Source organism: Saimiri boliviensis, chromosome 13 (assembly GCF_048565385.1).
Source record: "Saimiri boliviensis isolate mSaiBol1 chromosome 13, mSaiBol1.pri, whole genome shotgun sequence".
Lineage (NCBI taxonomy): Eukaryota > Metazoa > Chordata > Mammalia > Primates > Cebidae > Saimiri > Saimiri boliviensis.
Window position 1 is genome coordinate 49,651,956 of NC_133461.1, and position 26,348 is coordinate 49,678,303.

Below are 26,348 nucleotides of genomic sequence, written 5' to 3' on the forward strand. Positions count from 1 at the left end.
TACTGGTCATCTTCATGAGTGTCTAATAAGACACAAATTCGACACATCTGAAACTGAGCTCCTCATAGTTCTCACCCTGAATCTGTTCCTCCTGAAGTCATTCCCATCTATGTTAGCGACAACTCCATCCTTCTAGTGGCAACTTAAAAACTCTAGAATTTTATGTTCATCGCAGCACTATTCACAGCAGCAAAGACATAGAATCAACCTAAATGCCCACCAATGGTAGACTGGAAAAAGAAAATGTGGCACATATATACTATAGAATACTATGCAGTCAAAAAAAAAAAAAAAAAAAAAAAAAAAGAATAAGATCATGTCCTCTGCAGAAACATGGATGGATCTGGAAACCTTTATCCTTATCAAACTAATGCAGGAACAGAAAATCAAATACTACATGTTCTCATTTATAAGTGGGAGCCAAATGATGAGAACACATGGACACAGAGAGCTGAACAACACACACTGGGGTCTATTGGAGGATGCAGGGTGGAAGGAGGAAGAGGATCAGGAAAAATAACTAATGGGTACTAGGCTTAACACCAGGGTGATGAAATAACCTGCACAGCAACCCCCGACCACACAGTGTGCCCATATTACAAACCAGCACATTATCCCTGAACTTAAAATTAACATTAAAAAATCCAGAGTTGTCATCACTTCATTTTCACCTTCCAAACCTTGCTTTGAGTAACTCCTGTCACTTGTTTCTCAATGTATGTAAGTGTGGTGATTGTTCTATATTAAAATCACTCTGTTTAAGCGTTTGTTTAGATTATTGCAATAGCTTCCACCTGTCCCTAGTCCAGTACCCAGAATGAGCTTTTAAGTCAGATCATAGCATTTATCTATGTAAAATTCTCCAATGGTTCATTCTCACTCAAAGTGTATGCCAAACAATGTACACCAGGCCCTTTGTGTTCTGGGGCCTATAACTGTTTAATGGAATCCCAACCTCAATTGATTTCGGCTATGCTAGCATTTTTGCTATTCCTTAAGCCTGGGTGGCATCTAACCTGCTGGCTTTTGCACTCACTATTTCTTCTGCCTGGCTTGCCTCCGACCCCTTCAAGTGTTTGCTCCAATGTCATCCTCCCTGATAAACCTGCTGAAAAGCACAAGCCTCATCCCTACTATCTTTTATTTTTCTTCCATTTTACCACTTTTATCCATAACATTTATCACTAATATAATATCAATTTTTAAAAATTGTTGTCTTTCCTCTGAACTAAAATAAAAGCTTTCTGAAGGTCAGGATATTTTTTACTCTTTTGTTCTAGTTTTACAAAGTCCAGAGTTTTGACTTTTTGTTCATTTCTAGATTACCAGGGCTCAGAAGCATGTGCAGTCCACAGCAAGCTTTCAGTTGCTACAGTCATTTGCTGAATAACAACATTTTAGTCAACAACAAACCACATACACAATGGTGGCTCTCCAAGGTTATAATACCATATATTTACTCTGCCTTTCCTATGTTTAGATATGTTTGGTTACAAAAACACATACTGTTTTTGCAAAATTGCCTACACTATTCAGTACAGTCACATGTTATGACAGGTTTGCAGCATAGGAGTAATAGGCTATACCCTATAGCCTAGGTGTGTAGCAGACTAGACCATTTACATGTAGATAAGCACACTCTGTGATGTTCATACAAAGACATAGTAATCCAATGAAGCAATTGTAGTATATGCCCTTAATCCATGAAGTAATGTCAAAAAGCACTCTGAATAAAATTAAACTAGGAATAAAAATTGAGATGTTTTGAAAATTATCACTTAATATGTTTCAAATCTTGTGTTTATAGATTAATATGAAAAAAAGGTAACATCCCCCTATTGAAAAATAAGCCAATTGTATATAAAAATAATTTGCCAAATGAAGGTACATGTACAAAACTGTGCGATCTCATTAGTATTAGAAATACACATTAAAATTTTATATTTTTTCAAGAATTGGATAGAGAGATAAAAATGTTAATATTAAATTGTTAATTTTTAATGAAATAGACACTTTTATGTACTATTGATGGGAGTGCTAATGATCCAGAAAACAATTTTGTAATAATGTAAAAATGCTTTCATGATATATGTGTTTTAACCCTTAAAGATTACTTTTGGAGATGTTTTTAAATAATCAGAGAGACTTAACAATGTATGCACGGAAAAAAAATCTTAAAAACCACCTAAGTATTTATACTGAAGAAGTGGGTTAATAAAACATAACTATATAATTAAATGTTATATAGCTTTTAAAAGCATGTTTTGTAAAAACAGCTCAGGAAATAAAGATTTTATAGATATGACCTTGACTTTGAATTGGTGTATAAACTCAAACCTAAACTTAACCATTAGACAAAAACTGAGTATATAACATAATCACAATTTTTCTTTTCTTTTTTTTTTTTTTTTGAGACGGAGTTTCACTCTTGTTACCCAGGCTGGAGTGCAATGGCGTGATCCCGGCTCACCGCAACCTCCGCCTCCTGGGTTCAGGCAATTCTCCTGCCTCAGCCTCCTGAGTAGCTGGGATTACAGGCACGCGCCACCATGCCCAGCTAATTTTTTGTATTTTTAGTAGAGACGGGGTTTCACCATGTTGACCAGGATGGTCTCGATCTTTCGACCTCGTGATCCACCCGCCTCGGCCTCCCAAAGTGCTGGGATTACAGGCTTGAGCCACCGCGCCCGGCAGTTTTTCAAGAATTATAATGTATGTATGCATATATAAAAATAAAAATAAAAGGAAATGCAATAGTGCTTTAACAGTGGTTTGTTGTACTGTTGTAGCTCTATAGGTAAACGTAATTTATTTCCTAGGCTTTTCCTAATTCTCTAAATGTAAAAATAAACACATATTTTTGATAACCAAAACTAATACAACGTAAATATTTTAAAAGCTAATTTGAATAAAAATAATGACTGTTCTTTTTCCATTTTCCTATCAACTGTAGATGGTCTTCTGTCTTCCTGGGGAGTATCTGTTTACAACATGCTTTGATGTATTGATGTACTGATCGTAGTAAGTGAAATTTAAATTCCCCTCAGTGGGTAGAACAGGTATCTTGTGAAACCAAAGCTGCCAGTATCTACATCTACTTCTTAATTAAGTACAATAATTCCTAGCCAGTACCAGCTGTTATCATATTTCTTCAATTATGTGCCTTGATAAATAGCTCAGGAATGCTATATAAAAGACATAATCATGCAAGCCTCTTTTCACTTTTTAAACAAGCTTTGAAAATAAAATCCCTTTGAATTTCTACTTTCTTGAAAAGCTGTGATTGAATGTTTGTTTTTGTTGAGAATAAACCACATTCTCCCACTCCCACACTGACAACACTCATCACGTTTTTTCTTCCAAAACAGGTTTTTTGTTTTTTTGTTTTTTGTTTTGTTTTGTTTTTGAGATGGAGTCTCACTCTGTCTCCCAAGCTGGAGTACAGTGGCATGATCTCAGTTCACTGAAACCTCTGCCTCCCAGGTAGCTCAGACTACCTGGTAGCACACCTAGCTCAGACAGGTGTGCACCACCACAACTGGCTAATTTTTGTATTTTTAGTAGAGACAGGGTTTCACCATGTTGGCCAGGCTGGTTTCAAACTCCTGACCTCAAGTGATCCGCCCGCCTTGGTCGCCCAAAGTGCTGGGATTACAGACATGAGCCACATGCCAGGCCCCAAAACACCTTTTTAATATCAGATTAAAACATTTTTCAAATATAAACAAAGACACTTAGAGAAAGTGCAATAATTACTATTGTATTTTCTAGCTGAAAAAAACAGGTCTTAGTAGTTACTCATTCTTGGGCTTCTGAGTTCCTTGATCTATTCTATGCCTGATTTATAGGCTTGGACTCCTGCTATGATCACTTTCAATCTGAAGGTGCCAATCTCTTTCCTGAAAAATAAATCTTGAAATATTTAAAAGGAATACAAAGAAATCTTGAATTTGCTGAAGGTTATGTATGCCATGAGGGGAGGGGGAATGCTCAACTAAGATATTCTGAATCTGTGCTATATGTTTCTCATAACCATAAGTGGACTCACATGTAGTTAAACAATATCCACTACAGTTGCATGCTATTACTTTTAAAAGAAACTTTGTGTGAGCTGAGGAAGATAAAGGGAAATGATGGTAAAATTTTACATGAAAGTCACCATAAGTCCTAATCAATCAGTCCATTCAACTCATGTTGATTGAACAACTATTAAAGATATATTTAAAACTTCCCATCATGGGAGTATCACACACTGGGGTCTGTTGTGAGCAGGCCAAGGGAGGGACAGTGGGGGATGGGTGGGGAGGTCAGGGAAGGATAACATGAAGAGAAATGCCAGATGTAGGTGACAGGGGGATGGAGGCAGCAAACCACATTGCCATGTGTGTGCCTATGCAACAATCCTGCGTGATCTGCACATGTGCCCCAGAACCTAAAGTACAAAAAAAAAAAAAAAAGTTAATGAAAAAATAAAACAATAAAACTTCCCAACATGGAAACAAAGATTTTCTATTTATAAAACCTGAATATATTTATAACAGATAAAGAGCCTCATGTTTGAAATTTTGGTATGAGACTCCAAATTTTAGAAGGTTGCTTCAGTTTTGTAGAGGCATTGTAGAGCTGTGTAACAGAGGGAACTTCTTGAGAGCAGGGATGGTGCGTATTTCATCTGTGTGTCTTAGTCATGCAGTGTCTGGGACAAAATTGGCTTCAAAGAATGCTTGTAAGGTAAGCAAAGGGGCATTTTTCTGGTTTTTTAGACCTTGTCTCTCATGAGATAAAGGGAATTAATATGTTTATATTTTACCCCTTCCCACAAATGTGGGCAAATGGCTTGCTAGCCAGATACATAGAGAAATTTCTGTTACTCATAAAAGTTGTTTTTCGTGCCTACCATGTGGCCAAGCATTTAATTTTTCCCAACAATGCCAATATTCATCATTTTAAGTACAAGTTTGGCAAAGTTTAAAATCTGTCAGGTGAATAAGAATATTTTACTTTTAGGAGTAAAAACCAGAAAGCTAAAGGAACATAAAAAATATAATCTTTTCTTGGCATTAATTCATTAATTCATTTTCATGTATGTCTTGAGTGCCCAGTTTATGAGCAGAACTTTGCTGAGTGCTGAGGATATAATGATGAGAAGACAGAACGTGGTCTCTTGCTATTGGGGCTTAGAAGCCAGAGGGGAAGAAGGCATTAATCAAATAAGTACACAAATATATAAACTGGTGATAAGCACAAGAAAAGGTAGAGGATATTGATCAAAAGTGGAATAGTAGATCTGACATATTCTGGAGTGATGGGAAAGGATTCCTTGAGCTGAGATTGGAAGGATAAGTAGAGTTAACTCAATGAGGGGTTGTAAGAGGGTGAATATTCTGGCAAAGGATGAGTAGCAGCAGCAAAATCCATGATATTGGGTAGGTTGCCAGGTAGGGAGGATACCTAATGATCACTAGAGAAAATGAAAGTTCAGTATGAGCAAAGAACAGTGAGGGCAGGATGAGATGAAGGTGGAGAGAGAGGTAGAAGTGAGACTAGGCAATAACTCAGAGGCCACATTAGCAGGAGGACTCAGAGGTGTTTTAAGAGGAAAAAAGTGGGAAAGGGTAGAAAGTAGAAGTTATGGTCATAAAAGTGGGATCCAAACTGTGTTCTGAAAGTATCACTGTGGCACCAGTGTGAGAACAGATTGAAGGGGGCAGCAGTTTATGTGAGGTGATGAGTTAGGAGGATGTTTAAGGCTCAGGGTGAAACGTGATGCTGCTTGGAACTGGGTGATGGTGAACATAGGATGGATCCATTTGAGGACCACTGGAGAGTTAAAACTTGGATCTTCGAAATAAAAACTTAGAAATTTATGTAAGCAATGAAATTCTGGGAGAGAGAATGTCATGTCGAGGTAACCAACTGTAGCAGGTTGCTTATACGATGAAAATTCTTGTCATCCCTTGGAGAGATTGATTATTAGGAGAGAAACTCAACTATCTATAAAATGTGACAAATTCAATAAGACACTGGAACCAGATGGGCTTTCAGCTTCATTTTGACAAAGTAATGTCTGACATGCATAGTTTTTTTCTTAGAGTTTTTAGTGATACTTTGAAATCTGAGGAGTTGCCAGAGTCAGTAAGAAAGGCCACAGTGAAGCTTCCCAAAAAGCTAAGCCAAGTTGGGTTTTAAGTCATGCATATTGCCTATTATTTCAGCTTAACTACCAAGGATAGCATCCTTACATGAAATTATTTCTGAAATGGTGATACTAAGAGAGGGAAAGTTTCCTCCAAAGAACAGCACTCCTCAGTATGTTGGTTGTTTTGGTTAAGAGTTGGTCATTACCCATTCCCATACTATTTAATTTCAGTGATGGTCAGGAAGATGTTGACTGAATTTGTTTAAGGTTATATTATATATTTGAAAGTTTGTATGAACTTATAGAAAGAGCACTGAAAAGAAGAATAACAGGAATAATAAACCTTTTCTTCTTTGATATGTTTTCACTTTAAAACTTCTCCCATAGCTCTCTCAGCTATGGTGTGAATGGGTGGAAATTTCTCCATTCTCCTTCCAGCTAGTGCTGTCCTTTCAGCAATGTCACACCCTTAAATTCACCCTTGCCCACTAACTTTTTTCAGGATCACAAAATTAATCCAAAGAATAAATGAACGTTAGCAGCACAAAAGGAGAAAGGAATAGTTTTGTGCAAGCTTGGAAGCAAAAGAGCATGAAGTGTGTATGGAATGCAAACGAAGCCTGGGAAACACCTGGTGCTTTGCTCCTAGGAAAGGGTGATAACATACTGGGAACCGAGACCCACTCCCAAGCAGAGGAGCAGAAAGCCATCTGGTCTCTGCAGGCGCACCTGGAAGACTTTTCTGCTGCCAACATTACGTTAAGAGCATCATGAAACAGAAGTATGACTATCTAAAAGAAAAGTTGTGGCTATTCATCATGTATATTAAAAATAATACTGTAATTCTTAGAGATTTTTCTTGAAAGAGAAAAATAATAAAGTGATAATCTGAAAACTAATACTAAATTTTTCTTTCATGCTATAGAGATTGGCAGTCACTGTATTTCTTTAGAAACACCAAACTGCTAATTTTTCTAGCGACGGTACACATATACATTATTTTGTGACTATGATTTTCATATATCCCACCAATAATGAACAAGTTAACATATGTAGTTTTTCATTGTAATTATATGTTAATTTAAAAGGCTCTATGAAATTTAGAGGTCTTTACTGCATTAAGAATGATTTGCTGATTATTGCAAGATCACAGATTGTATTTGCATTTTTTAGTTCAAGGCTCCCCCATCCCCCATTAGAATCCTCCTTTGAGCATTCTAACAGTTCCTACTGAAGATCGCAGACTTCAGGAACTAAATATACATCATGAATGTGGTAAAAGACTACTTCATAGATAGATGTAGTAGTTTTCAAGGGTTAAAAGAATAGCACAAATTATCTGATCTATGAATTTATACGGTCTGGGCTAATATTTACAATTCTTTTTCATTCTCAATTGACCATCCCTCTATGTTACCTTGACTAAAACAAATGTAGTGTATTTACTCATAGAACTAAGTCCCTTCAAACATCAAACAAAAGGAGAGTAGAATATTGACAAAGTTTTAATGTCGCCACTTGATTGCCAGAGTGCCCACACCCCAATTTATGGGAAATTCTGGATACAGAGACATGTGATACAGTATTTGCCTAATGCCTTTATAGATGCCTAAGCAAATCACAATGAAATATAATTTTAAAAAAGACCTATATTTTAAGACATCAGCTTAGAAATCTAAAATTAATTGGTCAAGGTAAAGATTTTTAGATCAAGAAGAAATCTTAGAAACCATAGATTTATGGGCTCCTGTCTTCTATATGAATAATGCATGAGGATCTCTATTTTAGGGACTTGTCTTTATTACAATATATTTTTAGAAAATATAATATTTGCTAATAAAGTTAGTTTTTGAAGTTTCTGGAATTAGTTTTTGAAGGTTCTGAAGTATAATATATAATTTCTAGAGTGATAGAAATTCTTATGAATAATTTACATAACATCTAACATCCTTGAACATGTTTCATTTAATTCAGTTTTCTCCCCAGAGGATTTATTTGAGGGCCTTTCACCCAGGCACTGTGCTAGTAACTGACGACAAAGTGAAACAAAACAAAACAAAAGCCCGTCAAACACAGAGACACATTATATTCTCTTACAAAGCCTACTCTAGAAAAGAGTAAAGACATCACCTTAGTGTTGCTAAAAAACAACAAACAAACAAAAAACAAAAATAAAAGTAGGTAAGGAAGACCTTTCTTATCATCTACATATATTGAAAGAATAGCAGTTTGGTTTTCGTAAAAGAAATAAGAAAAGTTTCACTCTGCATAACCTTCAAGAAAAAAAAAGTTTCCAAATGACAGTTTTATAAATTTTCCTTTTTTGTTTCAAGCCTTTTCTAGGTTAGTTTTAATAGAAAAATAGATGTTAGTGAAACAGAATACATAGAAACATCAGAACTGTTTTTATACCTCTGTACAATTATGTGAGGTTGGTTGTATTATATTCATTTCGCTCATGAGAAATCTGAGGTTCAGATTGTTAATAACTCATCCAAGACATCATATGACTGGGATACGGAGGACTTGCATTTGGATATAGATTTGACTACCATCAGCAACCCTTTTTCACTACAATATGCTGTCTCACCATTTTACTACAGAGCCACAGAAAACCATTCATTTAATGAAACTGCAATTACAATAGTCACAGACTGAACTGAATTCAAGAACAAAACTGCAGTAGACTATGTTGTATGAATTCTATTGTCCTAACAGAACCTTCTCACCCTTCTTGACATGTCACATAGCCAAAAAAACACTGTGGGGCTACAGAAGGCATGACTTTATTTAAAACTGACCCAGGGGAAGAGGTAGGTCATGTGTTTTTTCTTATTATTAAATAACAACAAAAATAATTGCTAATATTTTGATAATTTTTAATGTATTGGCATAAAGTTACTCATAATATCCTTGTTATCTTTTCTTAACTTTGCAGAAATGTTTTACTATAAAATAATTTCATATAGGAAGGCTCTAAGAATAATACAGAGAATCCCATAGACCCCTTACTCAGATTCATATGTGTATATTCAATATGCTACCTGTACATACTTTATATGTATATATCTATTATTTTTACTTATTTCATTTAAAATATTTATTTTATGCATACATACACATGTTTATTTTTTATATATGCATAATATATATTTATATATACATGTAAATGATTCAGAAAAAAACATACATACACGTAAGCATGTGTGCATATATACATATTTTAATTCATTTGGGTGAAAGTTGCATCGATCATAATCATTTACTCTCAGGTGCTTCAAGATGTATTTCTTAAGAACAAAGACACTCCATTACATAGCCACTGTTTGATGATCATATTTGGAAAACTAAGCATTGATATACTTATATGCTATTATTCAAAATGTAGTTCAAATTCAAATTTTATCAACTGTTTCAACAATGTTCTTTACAATAATCTTCCATGATCCTGGGCTTAATTGCTAATCATGTATAAAATGTGGTTGTCATGTCTCTTAGTTCTTTGTAGTTTTATTTACTTATTTCAGTAGGGTTTTGGGGAAGAAGTGTGTTTGGTTACATGAATAGTTCTTTAGTGATGATTTCTGAGATTTTGGTGCACTCACCACCCGAGCAGTGTACATTGTCCCCAAGACATACTCTTTTATCCCTCCCTCCCTCCCACCCTTTCCCCGAATCCTCAAAGTCCATTTTATCATTCTTATGCCTTTGCATCCTCATAGCTTAGCTCCTACTCCTATTATGTTTTTAATAAATATAAAATAGGTTCTGTAGTGAGTACTCTCTTTTCCTTCTGATGTTGGAGGCTTCTCTTTTTTCTTGATTGATTTGGCAAATTTTTTGCTATTCTGCTTCTCTATGTTGCATTTTGTTTTTCTCGTTTGCAGCTTTCCCCTCTTCTTGTTTATTTATTTTTTTATTTTTATTTATTTATTTTTTTGAGACGGAGTTTCGCTCTTGTTACCCAGGCTGGAGTGCAATGGCGCGATCTCGGCTCACCGCAACCTCCGCCTCCTGGGTTCAAGCGATTCTCCTGCCTCAGCCTCCCGAGTAGCTGGGATTACAGGCACGTGCCACCATGCCCAGCTAATTTTTTGTATCTTTAGTAGAGACGGGGTTTCACCATGTTGACCAGGATGGTCTCGATCTCTTGACCTCGTGATCCACCCGCCTCAGCCTCCCAAAGTGCTGGGATTACAGGCTTGAGCCACCGCCCTGGCTTCTTGTTTATTTCTTTCACTCCATTTTTAACATGGAGAGTTTAATTTTTAAGCATGAGAATTTAATTTTCTTATTCCATAAAATGGATGCTTAATTAATTTTCAGCCATTTTTTTCTAACTATTGCATGAGAGACTACAAATTGGCCTTTAAATATGACTTTAGCTGCATTCCTCTCATACATTAATGATGGAAAACTGGCATTTCTCACCAAAATTGAATGCATGTATTCTTCACAAATCAGCACTTTCAATCCCAGATATATACACAATAGAAATATATACATAGGTGCAAAAACACACGCACAATTCATGTTTTATTTTTTGGAATTGTTTTTTAATAGTCATAAAGAGAAAACAATCTGTCAATTGAAGAATAGAAAAATAAATGATAAATTTTACAACAGAATACTACATAAAGACATCTGTAATCTCAGCACTTTGGGAGGCTGAGACGGGCAGATCATGAGGTCAAGAAATCAAGGCCATTTTGGCCAACATGGTAAAACCCTGTCGCTACTGAAAAACACAAAAATTAGATTTATAGAAGATGGCTGAATAGCTACAGCTCTGTAGTGCAGTTCCCAGCAAGAACAATGCAGAGGGTGAGTGCTCACCACATTTCCAAACAAGTTTTCACCGCCCAAAGACCAAGAGATTCCTGGGCCGAAAAGCGCCATGAGTTTTCACCATGGCTGGTGCCATGGGTTGGTGCAAAGAAACTCACACAAATCTGGGTGGCCATTTCAACTGGCACCTGGAATGCCTGGGAAACAGAGCCGCCCATTCAACTGAAAGGGAGGGGACTGAGACAGGGAGCCAGGTGATCTGGCTCTGCGGGTACCACCAACACAAAACAAGCAATCTGAAATGCTCTGGATTGAGAGTTTTGCAGTAAGTGCAGCTGGACCCAGGAGGTCCAGCTCAGTAGGGGGAAGGGTGTCCTCCACTACTGAGGCAGTCCACCAATACCGAGGCAGTTCACACAGCAGCTGGGCAGAGCCTGTGGCAGCTCAACAATGCCTTATAGGGAGACTGTGACTAGACTACTCCATGTGGGGCAGGGCATCTCTGAAAAAAGGCAGCATCATGTCAGGAACTTATAATAAAGCCAACCTTCCTAGGTCAGAGCACCTGGGAAAAGAGGCGGTTATGAGTTCCGCTGCAGCAGACTTAAAGGTACCTGCCCAGTAGCTCTGCATGGAACAAGGGAGCTCCCAGCACAGCACTTGAGCTCCTATAAGGGACAGACTATCTCCTCAAGCAGCTCCTTGATCCCCGTATACCCAAAGAGACACCTCATAAAGGAGAGCTTAGGCTGACATCTGGTGGGTACCCTTCTAGGACAAAGATAACAGAAAAAGAAACCAGCAGCAACTCTTACTGTTCTGCAGCCCCTGCAGGTGATCTCCAGGTAAGCAGGGTCTGGAGTGGACCTTCAGTGGCCCTGCAGCAGAGGGGCCTGACTGTTAGAAGGAAAACTAAGAAACAGAAAGAAATAGCTTCAACGTCCACAAAAAGGACATCCACTCAGAGATCCCATCCGAAAGTCACCAACTACAAAGACCACAGATAGATAAAGCCACTAAGATGGGAAGAAACCAGCACAAAAAGGATGGAAACACCAAAAACCAGAACACCTCTCCTCCTCCAAGGGATCACAACTCCTCACCAGCTAGGGATCAAAGATGGATGGAGAATGAGTCAATGAATTGACAGAAGCAGACTTTAGAAGGTGGGTAATAACAAACTTCCCAGAGCTGAAAGAACACGTGCTAACCCAATGCAAAGAAACTAAGAACCTAGAAAAAAGGTTAGATGAGATGCCAACTAGAATAAATAGCTTAGAGAAGAATATAAACCACTTGATGGAGCTGAAAAACACAACAGTAGAACTTCGCAAAGTATACACAAATTTCAATAGCTGAATCGACCAAGCAGAAGAAAGGATATCAGAGACTGAAGATCAACTCAATGAAATAAAATGACAAGGCAAGAATAGAGAAAAAAAGAGTACAAAGAAATGAACATAGCCTCCAAGAAATATGGGATTATGTGAAAAGACCTAATCTGCATTTGATAGGTGTACCTGAATGTGTTGAAGAGAATTAATCCAAGCTGGAAGACACTCTTCAGGATATTATCCGGGAGAATGTTCCCAACCTAGCAAGGCAGGCCAACATTCAAGACCAGGAAATACAGAGAACACCACAAAGATTTTCCTCAAGAAGAGCAACCCCAAGGCATATAATCATCAGATTCACCAGGGTTGAAATGAAGGAAAAAATGCTAAGGTCAGCCAGAGAGAAAGGTCAGGTCACCTGCAAAGGGAAGTCCATCAGACTCACAGCAGATCTCTTGGCAGAAACCCTACAAGCCAGAAGAGTGGGGGCCAATATTCAATATCCTTAAAGAAAAGAACTTTCAACCTAGAATTTCATACCAGTCAGCTAAGCTTCATAAATGAAGGAGAAATAAAATCCTTTACAGACAAGCAATTGATGAGAAATTTCATCACCACCAGATCTGCCTTACAAGAGCTCCTGAAAGAAGCACTAAACAAGAAAAGGAACAACCAGTACCAACCACTCCAAAAACGTAGCAAATGGTAAAGACCACTGACACAATGAAGAAAATGCATCAACGAACAGGCAAAACATCCAGCTAGCAGCAAAATGGCAGGATCAAATTCACACATGACAATATTAACCTTAAATGTAAATGGGCTAAATGCCCCCCCAATCAAAAGACACAGACTGGCAAATTGGATAAAAAGTCAAGACTCATCAGTGTGCTGTATTCAGGAAACCCGTCTCATGTACAAGGACACACATAGGCAAAAAATATGGGGATGGAGGAAGATTTATCAAGCAAATGGAGAGTAAAAAAAAAAAAAAGCAGGAGTTAGAATCCTAGTCTCTGATAAAATGGACTTTAAACAACAAAGATAAAAAGAGACAAAGAAGGGCATTACATAATGGTAAAAGGATCAACACATCCAGAAGAACCAACAATCGTAAATATATATGCACCCAATACAGGAGCACCCAGATACATAAAGCAAATTCTTAACAACCTACAAAGAGACTTAGACTCCCATATAATAATAGTGGGAGACTTTAACACTCCACTGTCAATATTAGACAGATCAATGAGACAGAAAATTAACAAGGATATCCAGGACTTGAACTCAGATCCAGATCAAGCTGAACTAATAGACATCTACAGAAATCTCAAACCCACAAATATACATTCTTCTCAGTACCGCATTGCACCTACTCTAAAACCGACCACATATTTGGAAGTAAATCACTCCTCAGCAAATGCAAAGGAATGGATATCATAACAAACAGTCTCTCAGACCACAAGGCAATAAAATTAGAACTCAGAATTAAGAAACTCACTCAGACCAACACAATTTCATGGAAACTAAACACCTTGCTCCAGAATGTCGACAGGATGAACAATGAAAAAATGAAGGCAGAAATAAAGATGCTCTTTGAAACCTACGAGAACAAAGACACAACATACCAGAATCGCTGGGACACATTTAAAGCAGTGTCTAGAGGAAAATTTATAGCAATAAATGCCCACCAGAGAGGTGAGGAAAGATCTAAAATCGACACCCTATCATCAAAATTGAAAGAGCTAGAGGAGCAAGATCAAAAAAAGAATTCAAAAGCTAGCAGAAGACAAGAAATAACTAAGATCAGAGCAGAACTGAAGGAGACAGAGACATAAAAAACCCTTGAAAAAATCAATAAATTTAGGAGCTGGTTTTTTGAAAAGATCAACAAAATAGACCACTAGGCAGATTAATAAAAAGGAAAAGGGAGAAGAATCAAATAGATGCAATAAAAAATGAAAAAGGGGATATCATCACCAATTCCACAGAAATACATACTACCATTAGAGATTACTACAAACAACTCTATGCATGTAAACCTGTAAACCTGGACTAAATGGATAAATTCCTAGACAGTTGCACCCTCCCAAGACTGAACCAGGAAGAAGCTGAAACCGTGAAGAGACCAATAACAAGGGCTGGAGTTGAGGCAGCAATTAATAGCCTACCAACCAAAAAAAGTCGAGGTCCAGATGGGTTCACAGCTGAATTCTACCAGATGTACAAAGAAGAACTGGGAACATTTCTCCTGAAACTAGTCCAAACAATACAAAAAGAGGGAATCCTCCCCAAATTATTTTATGAGACCAACATCATCCTGATACCAAAATCCAGCAGATACTCAACAACAACAAAAACAACCTCAGGCCAATATTCATGATGAACATAGATGCAAAAATCTTCAATAAAATACTGGCAAACTGATTGCAATAGCACATCAAAAAGCTTATCTATCACGATCAAGTAGGCTTCATCCTGAGGATGCAAGACTGGTTCAACATATGCAAGTCCATGAATGTAATCCATCACATAAACAGAACCAAAGACAAAAACCACATGATTATCTCAAATGATGCAGAGAAGGTCTTCGACAAAATCCAACAGCTCTTTATGCTAAAAACTCTTAATAAACTAGGTATCGAAGGAACATATCTCAAAATAATAAAAGCTATTTACGACAAACCCACAGCCAGTATCATACTGAATGGGCAAAAATGGATGCATTCTCTTTGAATTCCGGCACTAGACAAGGATGCCCTCTGTCACCACTCCTATTCAATATAGTATTGGAAATTCTAGCCAGTGCAATTAGGCAAGAAAAAAAAAAAGGTATTCAATTAGGAATGAAGGAAGTCAAATTGTCTCTATTTGCAGATGACATGATTGTTTATTTAGAAGACCCCATCGTCTTAGCCCAAAATCTCCTTAAACTGATAAGCAACTTCGGCAGTCTCAGGATACAAAATCGATGTGCAGAAATCACAAGCAATTCTGTACACCAATAACAGACTAACAGCTAATTCATGAGCAAACTCCCATTCACAATTGCTACAAAGAGAATAAAATACCTGGGAATACAACTAACAAAGGACGTAAAAGACCTCTTCAAGGAGAACTACAAACCACTGCTCAAGGAAATAACTGAGGACACAAACAGATGGAGAAACATTCCATGCTCATGGTTAGGAAGAATCGATATTGTGAAAATGGCCATAGTGCCAAAGTAATTTATAGATTCAACAATATCCCCATCAAACTACCAATGATCTTCTTCACCAAACTGGAAAAACCACCTTAAACTTCATATGGAACCAAAAGAGAGCCCACATAGCCACGATGATCCTAAGCAAAAAGAACAAAGCTGGAGGCATCACACTACCTGATTCCAAACAACACTACAAGGCTACGGTAATCAAAACACTACAAGGTACTGGTACCAAAACAGAGACATAGACCAAGGGAACAGAACAGAGGCCTTGGAGGCAACACCAGACATCTACAACCAGCTACTCTTTGACAAATCTGACAAAAACAACCCATGGAGAAAGGATTCCCTGTTTAATAAATGGTGTTGGGAAAACTGGCTAGCAATGTACAGAGAGCAAAAACTGGACCCCATATCTGGTACCCTACACTAAAATTAACTCCAGATGGATTACTTAAACATAAGACCTAACACTATAAAAACCCTAGAAGAAAACCTAGGCAAAACCATTCAGGACATAGGCATAGGCAAGGACTTCATGACTAAAACACCAAAAGCACTGGCAACAAAAGCCAAAATAGACAAATGGGACCTAATTAAACTCCAGAGCTTCTGTACAGCAAAAGAATCAATCATTAGAGTGAACCAGTAACCAACATAATGGGAAACAATTTTTACAATCTACCCATCTGAAAAAGGGCTAATAACCAGAATCTACAAAGATCTAAAACAGATTTACAAGAAACAAACAAATAAAACCATCTAAAAGTGGGCAAAGGATATGAACAGACACCTTTCAAAAGAAGACATATACGAGGCCAAGAAACATGAAAAAATGCCCATCATCACTGATTATTAGAGAAATGCAAATCAAAACCACAGTGAGATACCACCTCACACCAGTTAGAATGGGGATCATTAAAAAATCTGGAGACAACAGATGGTGGAGAGGATGTGGAGAAATAGGAACACTTTTACACTGTTGGTGGGAGTGTAAATTACTTCAACCATGGTGGAAGACAGTGTGGTACTTCCTCCAGGACCTAGAAATAGAAATTCCATTTGACCCCAGCAATACCATTCCTGGATATATACCCAAAGGATTATAAATCATTCTATTATAAAGACACATGCACACGTATGTTCATAGCAACACTATTTACAATAGCAAAGACCTGGAACCAACCCAAATGCCCATCGATGAGAGACTGGACAAGGAAAATGTGCACATATATGCAATGGAATACTATGCAGCCATAAAAAATGATGAATTCAAGTCCTTTGAAGGGACATGGATGAATCTGGAAACCATCATTCTCAGCAAACTGACACAACAACAGAAAATCAAACACCACATGTTGTCAGTCATAGGCGGGTGTTGAACAAGGAGAATGCAGGGACACAGGGAGGAGAGCATCACACACTGGGGTCTGTTGGGGGGGCTAAGGGAGGGACGGGGGGGATGGGAAGGTCGAGGAAGGATAACATGGGGAGAAATGCCAGATGTAGTTGATAGGGGATGGAGGTAGCAAACCACATTGCCACGTGTGTACCTATGCAACAATCCTGCATGATCTGCACATGTATCCCAGAACCTAAAGTACAATAAAAAAACTACATAAAGTCACAATAAATTAATGTTATATACAACAATGTAAATGAATTATATAAATATAATACTGAATGAAACATTTCAACAAAAAGGATATATGATATCTATTTATCCAAAATTCAAAATCATACCAAGTTAATCTCTAATATTATTTAAAAATCACTATCTCTGCCTTGTTTGGAAATTTAGAAATTTCTTTGTTTTTTAAAAAACTATAGAGCAGGGGATACATGTGCAGGTTTGTTACATGGGTATATTAGGTAACGCTGGGGTTTGAGCTTCTAGTGAACCCATCACTCGAACAGTGAACGTAGTACCCAATAGGTAGTTTTTCAACCCTTCCACTTCACCCACCCTCCCACTTTTGGAGCCCCCAATGTCTATCGCTTCCATCTTTATGTCCATATGTACCCATCGTTTAGCTCCCTCTTATAAGTGAGAATATATGGTATTGAATTTTATGTTCCTGCATTAATTCAACTAGGATAATGACCTCCAGCTTCATCTATGTTACTGTAAAGGTCATGATTTCATTCCTTTTTATGATGGTGTATATTCCATGATATTTATGTACCACATTTAAAAAAATCCAACCTACCATTAATGGACACAGGTTGATTCCATGGCTTTGCTATGGAATAATGAATAGTGATGTGATAATCATACAACTGTGTGTGTCTTTTTGATACACAATTTCTTTTCCTTTGGGTATACCCAGCAGTGACATTATTTAGTAAAATGGCAGTTCTATTTTTAGTTCTTTGTGAAATCTTCCTACTGCTTTCCATAGGGGTTAAATTTACCTTCCCACCAATGGTAAATAAACATTCCCTTTACATTCTCACCAACATCTGTTATTTTTTGACTTTTTAATAATAGCCACTCTGATTGGTATGAGTTGGTGTCTCATTGTGGTTTTAATTTACATCTCTCTGATGATTAGTGACGTTGAGCATTTTTTCATATCGTTTGACTGCTTGTATATCTTCTGAGAAGTGTCTCTTCATGTACTATGCCCACTTCTTAATGGGATTCTTTTTCTTGTTGATTTAAGTTTCTTAAAGATTCTGAATATTAGCCTTTTGATGGAGTCATAGTTTGCAAATATTTTCTCTCATTTTGTAGGTTGCCTGTTTACTCTTTAGTTTCTTCTAAACAAGAAACTTATTTAAATAACAAGGTGCTTGACTTGAAGGTAAAACTAAGATTCACTTATTTAAATTCATCCTCATTTAAAGATTTATTTATTACATGTTCAAAAAAGTTCACAATTCATTTTGCTAAATGCTTTTGCGTATTCATGTAATACTTAAGTCAAAAACGCAAATTAATGAACTCTTAGTTACCTAAAAAATAACAGAGTAGGATCACTAAGGCCTTTTGAAATAAAAATTCAATGCTTCTATACATATGTATTCAATTATGAAAAACATTTTTTTTATTATTTCATAAACAAATGTGACAATCAGGTAGGATTTTTTTTCTGCCATCATCTTTTTATTTTTAGTTTAAATTATTTTCCTGGCACTTTAGGTGGGCCAATTAAAAAATAAATTTACCCACATTCAGAATTTACTGTGTTATATATTAATATGTCATTTATTTTATTTCCACATTTAACCTACCTATCTTCAGCATTCATATGCCTTTATACTAAGCATATTAAATGTAACTCTACATATCCTCTTTCAAAGAAGGTCTGACATGCAGTGTTCTCACGATTATACTTCCTTGTTTAGGAAAGGAACGCAGCCCATTGCCTCCTTTCCTAGACTTTGACTCTCCTCACCACTGCAGGACTTACTCACCAATCTGTTAGCTCTACTCCAAAAATAACAACACCTATAGATTTAAAAGTAGGCCCCTAATTTTTCATGACCACAAATTGTTTCTTTCTCAGACACTTTAAGGGTATGACTCAGTAACAGCCATCCCCAGACCAGGAGTCACTGAGGACAGCTTGAATTTTCTCTGGGAAGGAGCAGAGTCCAACTATCAGGTGTGTGCTGAGGAGGGCATCTGGGCTTGGTGCGTGCAGAGAAAGCAGTCAGTAAGTTCAGGTTAAGACGGAGTGTAGGCTGGGCATGGTGGCTCATGCCTGTGATCCTAGCACTTTGGGAGGCTGAGGTGGGTGGATCACCTGAGGTCAGGAGTTCAAGACCAGCCTGGCCATCATGGTGAAACCCCATCTTTGAAAAAAAAAAAAAAAAAAAAAAAAAAAGAATGAGTGTAGGACCCATGGCCACAATAAAATGTCTCGGTTACTTCATTTTTCATCCAAAAAAAAAAAAAACATGAATATCCAATTCTTGCTGAGTCACTGTAACTTTTCTATCTGACCGAGTAAAAACTACTTCCCAAAGTTAAAGAAAAGTGAAGATTTCAAACACTGGTTGTGTACCTCATTTCCCTGCTTAAATCCTTCTTGCCGTAGACTCTGAACGAAATAAACATATGTTGAAGATGTTGAGTCTTTGGCTCAGCCTACATAAGGAAGCCTTATTTTTCTTGTTGAGGGACTTACATTCATTACCAAATTCCATTTAAAAATAAATCCTTTTAATAATACCAAAAATCTCTCTTAAAAAAAGACACTTCACCACTTTAGGGCAGACATACTTTTGGTTTGAAGTGGGATGAAGCAAAGGTCATCAAATTATCTTATTCTAAGATAATTTTAACCGCTCACCCTCACCAGGGCCTCTGCCTAGAGAGCAGAGCCCCTCCCACCCCACCCTGTCTGACCCTATCAACAACTGAGAACATTTAGTACTTACATCTATATATTAGATACATAACACTTCGCACACTCTAGTGCAACGCGTGAATATTAAGAAGGTTAAACTGCACTCAAGCCCCGAGTTAAGCCATTAGTCGCACAATATAAAGCTTAATGTCAGCACCATATGGTGTTAGACCATCCACTGTGTGCTTCCCAATCCTGCCTCAGTTCCTGCATTTCAAGAAAAAAGTGCACGCACAGTAAAAGCACCTAGGAAAGTGATTTAGGGCTAATAAAAAAATAAAATGAAATGAAGTCTCTGGTCTTTCAGAGCTGCAGTGGCAGGGTCTGACCTTGGGTGACAGAGAAAGGTCAGGGCTGCAGCCACATGTAACAACTGCTCCTGCAACAGCCAAATGGGGCAGTGCCAACTCAGGCTAGAGAGGGAATCTGCCAGTACTTTATCTGTCTTAAAGAGAACGGCAAAGAGTGAGGCATTAGCTGGATAATTTCATGATTGCAACTCATTAACAGAATTTAGACAACCCCACACCTTATTTTTGGCTTGAAAAAACAATTGTGAGTTGGGTTTTCTGAATTATTAAGAGAAAAACTCATACAGTTTTGGAGCTGAGTGGAAACTTAACCAATCCACATGTCATGCACTGAATCATGTCACATTCATCTGTTGAAGTTCCACCCCCTAGTTTTAGGTTGATGCAAAAGTAATTTGTGGTTTTTGTCACTGAAAGAAATGGCAAAAACCACAACTACTTTTGTACCAACCTAAATACCTTATTTGAAACTAGGGTCATTGCAGATGTGATTAGTTAAAATGAGGTCTCTAAGGCAGGCCTTAATCCAAAAGGGCCAGTGACTTATAAAAAGGCGATATTTTGACAGAGAGACAGACATCCATAGAGGGAAGATGATATGAAGAGACCCAGGAAAAAGATGGCCTTTTGCTAGCCAAGGAGAGAGGCCTGGAACAGATCCCTTCCTCACAGCCCTCAGGAGGAACCAGCCCGCTGACACCTTGACTTACCTTCTACCTTCCAGAAAGTAAGAAAATGCATTTGGGCTGTTTAAGTCACCCAGTTTACGGTTCTTTGTTACAGTGACCCTAGCAAATGAAGGCACCGTCTTTCTTAAAAAATAGTTGAAGAAACTACTATGGAAGTTAGAGGGAATGGCCAAGGAGACCCTGTCACTGAGTTTATATCTGGGAATTTAGATCAGGTCCATTCCACATCACACTGTCTCCCAAATAGTTCCTTCATTTGCTACTCAGGCACCATCCAAACTTGTTTTTATTAGTGCAGTCGACCCTCCTCATTCATAGGTTCCATGGATTCAACAAACCATGGATGGAAAACATTTGGGGAAAAAAATGGATGGCTGCATTTGTGTAGAGCATGTACAGACTTTATTCTTATCATTATTCCCTAAACAATGTAGAGTATAGCAACTTTTAACATAGTATTTATATTTTAATTAGGTATTATGAGAAATCTGGAGATGATTTTAAGTATACAGGAGGATGTGTGTGGGTTATATGAAAATATGATGCCAGTTTGTGTCAGAGACTTGAGTGTCCGTGGATTTGGTACCCCAGGGGTTCTCGGAACAAATCCCCAGGGGATATTAAAGGACAACTATATTCCCTAGAAGAAGACAGTAATGAAGATTGGCTACTCTGATGCACTTAATTTTCTAAGGATTATAAGGAGGCAATTTATGTCCCACTGTGTATCTTTTTTATCTCTCTTCTTTTCACAGATGCCCCTCATAGATCATTTATTATTTGCATTTTCAAGGGCTTTATCAAGATACTGTTTTTCCTTGGTTGAGCAATAAAGAATTGTGTTCATCATGCACTTAAATGCATAGCCAAGATTAAATCTGAATCTAGAGAAATTATAATCATTTGTTCTTGTTATCTATTTGAAGAAGCCAGACTGCACTGCACTCCCATGGAGAAAAGAATAGCCATTCCCCTTGCCTACAGGGCACAGACCTGAGAACTTGAACCTGAGGTAGGAGCAGTAATTGAAAGAACAGTGGTAGATGGCAGAAATGGAAACCTGCTTCTATCTCCGGCCCACTCAGAGGCTACGCCACAAGACTTTCCATGCTATTGCCTTTTGGATGTTTACAGAAAACCCAGAGGCTATTCATTTTAAAGCTCTTGATGAAAACCAGACTCACCAGAAGTGATAACGTTGATGAGCACAAATGTCCTTTCAGTTGAAACCTTGCTGATATAGATTAACCTTTTCTCATAGCAGAAATATCAAGAGAAAAGGTTCACTGAAGAAAAGACTAATGCATCACTGGTATCCAGTAAAGTCTCAATGAGCCTTGTAATCCTCATAATTACTCAATTAGAAATTACCTAGGGGGAAGACATAATTTTGATAATTGAACCAACCTGGCTGTTTGGCTTGTGCATTTTCTTTATAATAAGAATAATCACCAATCTGATAAATATTTGCTATCGGTGTAAGAGAAACCTTGATGAGTGCCGAGTGGCAAGGGGCTGGGGCATTTGTAAAGAGAGCAGTGAGTAATCAGGGACCAGGGATGGGCATGCTTCACTGAGCAAATTATATTTTCCAGCCAACGCTGGGTCCTATCAAATATCGCTGTGTGAAAGAACATGCACATCGTGCACGCTGGCCCTCCTGGCAAAGAGCAGGCTGTTTCCTCCAGGATTTATTTATGGGCAAATCAATTGCACCTTAAAGGGATAGTTTTTCAAATGGTTTTGCTCTTGCAGGAGGGATCATGCAGCCATAGCTATCCTGAAATCAGAGAAGCAAGGTGGTTTAAGGTCTTCCAAATCCAGGTTGTCTATAATTGATTCCCTTCTCATTTCCCCATGCTGTGTAATGCATATGGCTTTGGGATTTCTCACTCTGTGGATCCAGCCAGGATCCAGGATGAATGAGTTACCTGAGCCATTAAAATTATTCTTGCTTCAGGTGACAAAGGTCATCTGTTTCGGATCTTTTTATTACGTGATTTTTAGGGGGTTAATAAAATTGAACCCCGTTGTTTCCTTTTTTTTTTTTTTTTCTAGTGTTCTTAGATTTTCACTGAGTCCAGGGAGGTCACTTGAGAAACAGAAAGATTGTGTATTCCAGAAAGGTGCTTGTATAACAAAACTCACATTTTTACCTGTGCTAGTTTAACTTACCCTTAGTGGGATAAAAGGCAAGAAAGAGCTTTATGGTGAATTGCAGCAAAGCAGCAGCAAGCAGGAAGGAAGATGAATCCTGGCAAGGTCCAGGGCAGCCCAGCTTCAAACACAGTTGTGGACAGCCAGGAAGCCACAGAAGCTGCTGAGACAGCCTGGTCGGCTGCAGTCAGCAAGGACATGGCTTCCCAAGAGTGAACGTTCTGGGCTGACCAGGAATTTCTTAGTACAGTGCCAGGCTCTGCAAATAGCAGCTGCAGCTGCAGCTGCAGATCAAAGGAGTTTTACACGTGTACAGCAAAAAAGTATTGCTGCTTAGGTGTTGGAATTCATTGCCACAAATCATTGTCTGCTTTCAATGAGCATATGCAAAGAAGAAGAAAAAATATTTGTGTATTTTTGGCTTTAGTTTTGTGTGTGAAAGTGAAAGTGTATGATGCTAACAACTTTCTGAGAATAATAAGTTGTCTGAGCCACAAGATTGGAAAGAAAAAAAAAGTTAGGCTAGGCACAGTGGCTCAGGCCTGTAATCCTAGCCCTTTGGGCGGCCAAGGTGGGTGGGTCACCTGAGGTCAGAAGTTCGAGACCAGCCTATCCAACATGGCAAAACCCCATCTCTACTAAAAATACAAAAAAAAAAAAAAAAATTAGTCGGGCACGGTGGCATGTGCCTATAATTCCAGCTACTTGGGAGTCTGAGGCAGGAGACTCACTTGAGCCTGGGATGTGGAGGCTGCAGTGAGCTGAGATGGCACCACTGCACTCCAGCCTGGGTGACAGAGTGATACTCTGTCTCAAAGATAAAAAAGTTAGCATAACCTGAACACCTGTGTCCTGGGGGAATTTTCCTTTGCTTTAGCAGACAATGACATTAGCTGGCACACACACACCTATAGGCTTGCCTGCTTACACACATCCAAATGCTCTATAAGGTCAAGAGCAGGAGGAAGCCACTGCAGGGAGGGGCTGAGGAAGTGGGGCAGGCTTACTCTATGTGAAAAACCATATTAGGTTTTGAGTCTGACTGGTGGGAGGGATTAAGCTTCTCAAGCAAAGGCACAGGAAATAAGTGATTTAGGGCACATCTCAGGTGCAACTCAGCCTCCATGCTTGCTCTATTAGGACATGTCCATGAGGATAACGGCCTCCCCAGTGCAATATGCAACCTCAGCATTGTTACATAGCAGGCCTGAAAATGGTCCCCATTTATCTCTTAGCTATGATCCAAAATAGATTTTTGTTGTTGTTGAAGAAATGTCTTAAGACAAATGTTATGCCATATTTGCGTCTCCTGTTTTGCTACTGCATTCTAATGTGCATTAACTCCGTGCGTAACTCTTGTACTCTGTTATAAAATATACAGTTATTTTCTTTCTTCCCCACTAGAAAATAATAGCCCCTTGTATTCATGTCTTCTTTTTTATCTCCATAGGCCCAATGCCTGGAAGAGTGCTCGTGCAAAAATTGGTTAAATAAAATACCCATCTATCTATGGTAGAAAGAAAACGAGGTTACATTAGTTCTTTTGAATAAATATCATGTATTCTTCCTGATGTTTCCACTTCTGAGGCCAGGTCAAAAATGTATTGCCAGTATCCTCTACTCCTCTTATAACATAACCAGTAAAATACCAGATATCTGGGTCAAATCCTTTCAAGACAACCTTGAGAAGTTAGGAATCACAGTGTCCCTAAGAGGGAGTACTCTCTTCTTAAGTGACCACTTTGGATAATCCTTATGTGGTTTCCAGCAATAGAAGGCAACATTCACAGTTAAATACAAGTCTCCAAAATTGACGGGTTGTCTCTGGGTATTTGTTTGCCTGGAAGCAGTTTCTCTGTAGTGGTTTGCATTTCTAATTCTTTAATGGGGAATGTATTGCTTATGTCCAAATAAAAAACAAGAGATGGCCATGTTGAGTTGTTGGGTTTAGTAAAGACATAATTAGTATTTAAATCGATATTTTAGATCTGATGACAGCTTTTCCTAGACCAGCATAATTAGAAGGCATGAGGAATTTAGAGTGCTTCTTCTGGACAATACAATAATTTTTCTTGGTTTGCTCTGTTGACCTGACCACATCCAAACCAATAACTTCATATATTCAATAAACAATGATTATTTATGATACTTGTTACATGAAAAGTATTACAGTAGGATCTAGGGGCCATGCTGTTCGTAATCAAGCAACGTGTCTCTGAATATCACTGTGCTTTATGTATTCCTAAGCGTACTTGTGACTATATTTGATTGTGGCTTTTGTGCCACGATCAAATATAGTTAGATGCTAACCTCATCACAGAGTGATAATCCACTGTAAGAAGTTTATTTTAGGGCTACATTAAACTATCTAAATGGAGATAACTAGTAGACTATTGTACATGCAGATCTGATTCTCAGAGGAGAGCTTGGGAAGAAAAGTATAGGTCAAGACATATTATAGTTTGGTTTTATTGTTGTTACTCCTTTTTTTCTGTAAATATATGTTAGCATTTATTATATGGATGAAGTACTGAGCAAAAACAGTCATGATCTTTGCCCTCATAGACTTAACATTATAGCAAGAAAGGTAGACATCACACAAATAATGTGAAGCATGGAAAATATTACAATAGGTTGAGAATAAGGTCCCAGAAGCAAGTCACAAGGGAGCCTAATTAGTGCCACGAATAGAGAATGTTACAGGAGGCCTGGCATATTTGAGAATAATAGTATTTTAGCTAAGACCTGTATGAGCTTCCTGGGTGAGAAAGATACTGTTCTGTGCTTGACAACACAGCTATCTACATGATTCTTTTTGCTTAATTTGTAGCTGGAGGTACCCTGATGTAAAGCTTTGCATACTTAGTGTAAGTCAGTCATGGTGACTGACCCACACTCCCTAGGTCACTTCATCATTTCCCCAAGGCCAAGGATATGGTAGTAAAATGGCTCAGATTGATAAACAGAAAGAGAAATCTGCTGGTGTGTGTGTCGGCGGGGGGGACCAATATAAAAGAGGAGAAGTGTTTGCCTCTGTTGGTCCTTCTTGCTTGGGACACTGGTATGGGGTCTTGTGACAGGCACTGTCCCAGTGGCCAGTGGCCAGGGAGGGCCACATTTCCTGACATCACTGGCCTGCTGGATGCTTTAGCTCCAGATCAGAAGCCTGTCAGGTAAACTTACAAAATATATTTGTTCATAAAACCACTATTGTTTTGGTCCTTTCTTATTTGTGCTTGAAAGCATTTATAAACCAGGTAAAAGAAGTGGAGGTAATTAAATAGAGGGAGACAGTTCCAAGCAGACATGAACAAATGCCAACAGGTCAAAGAGTATGTGGTCTAAAAATAGATGTAAAATCTAT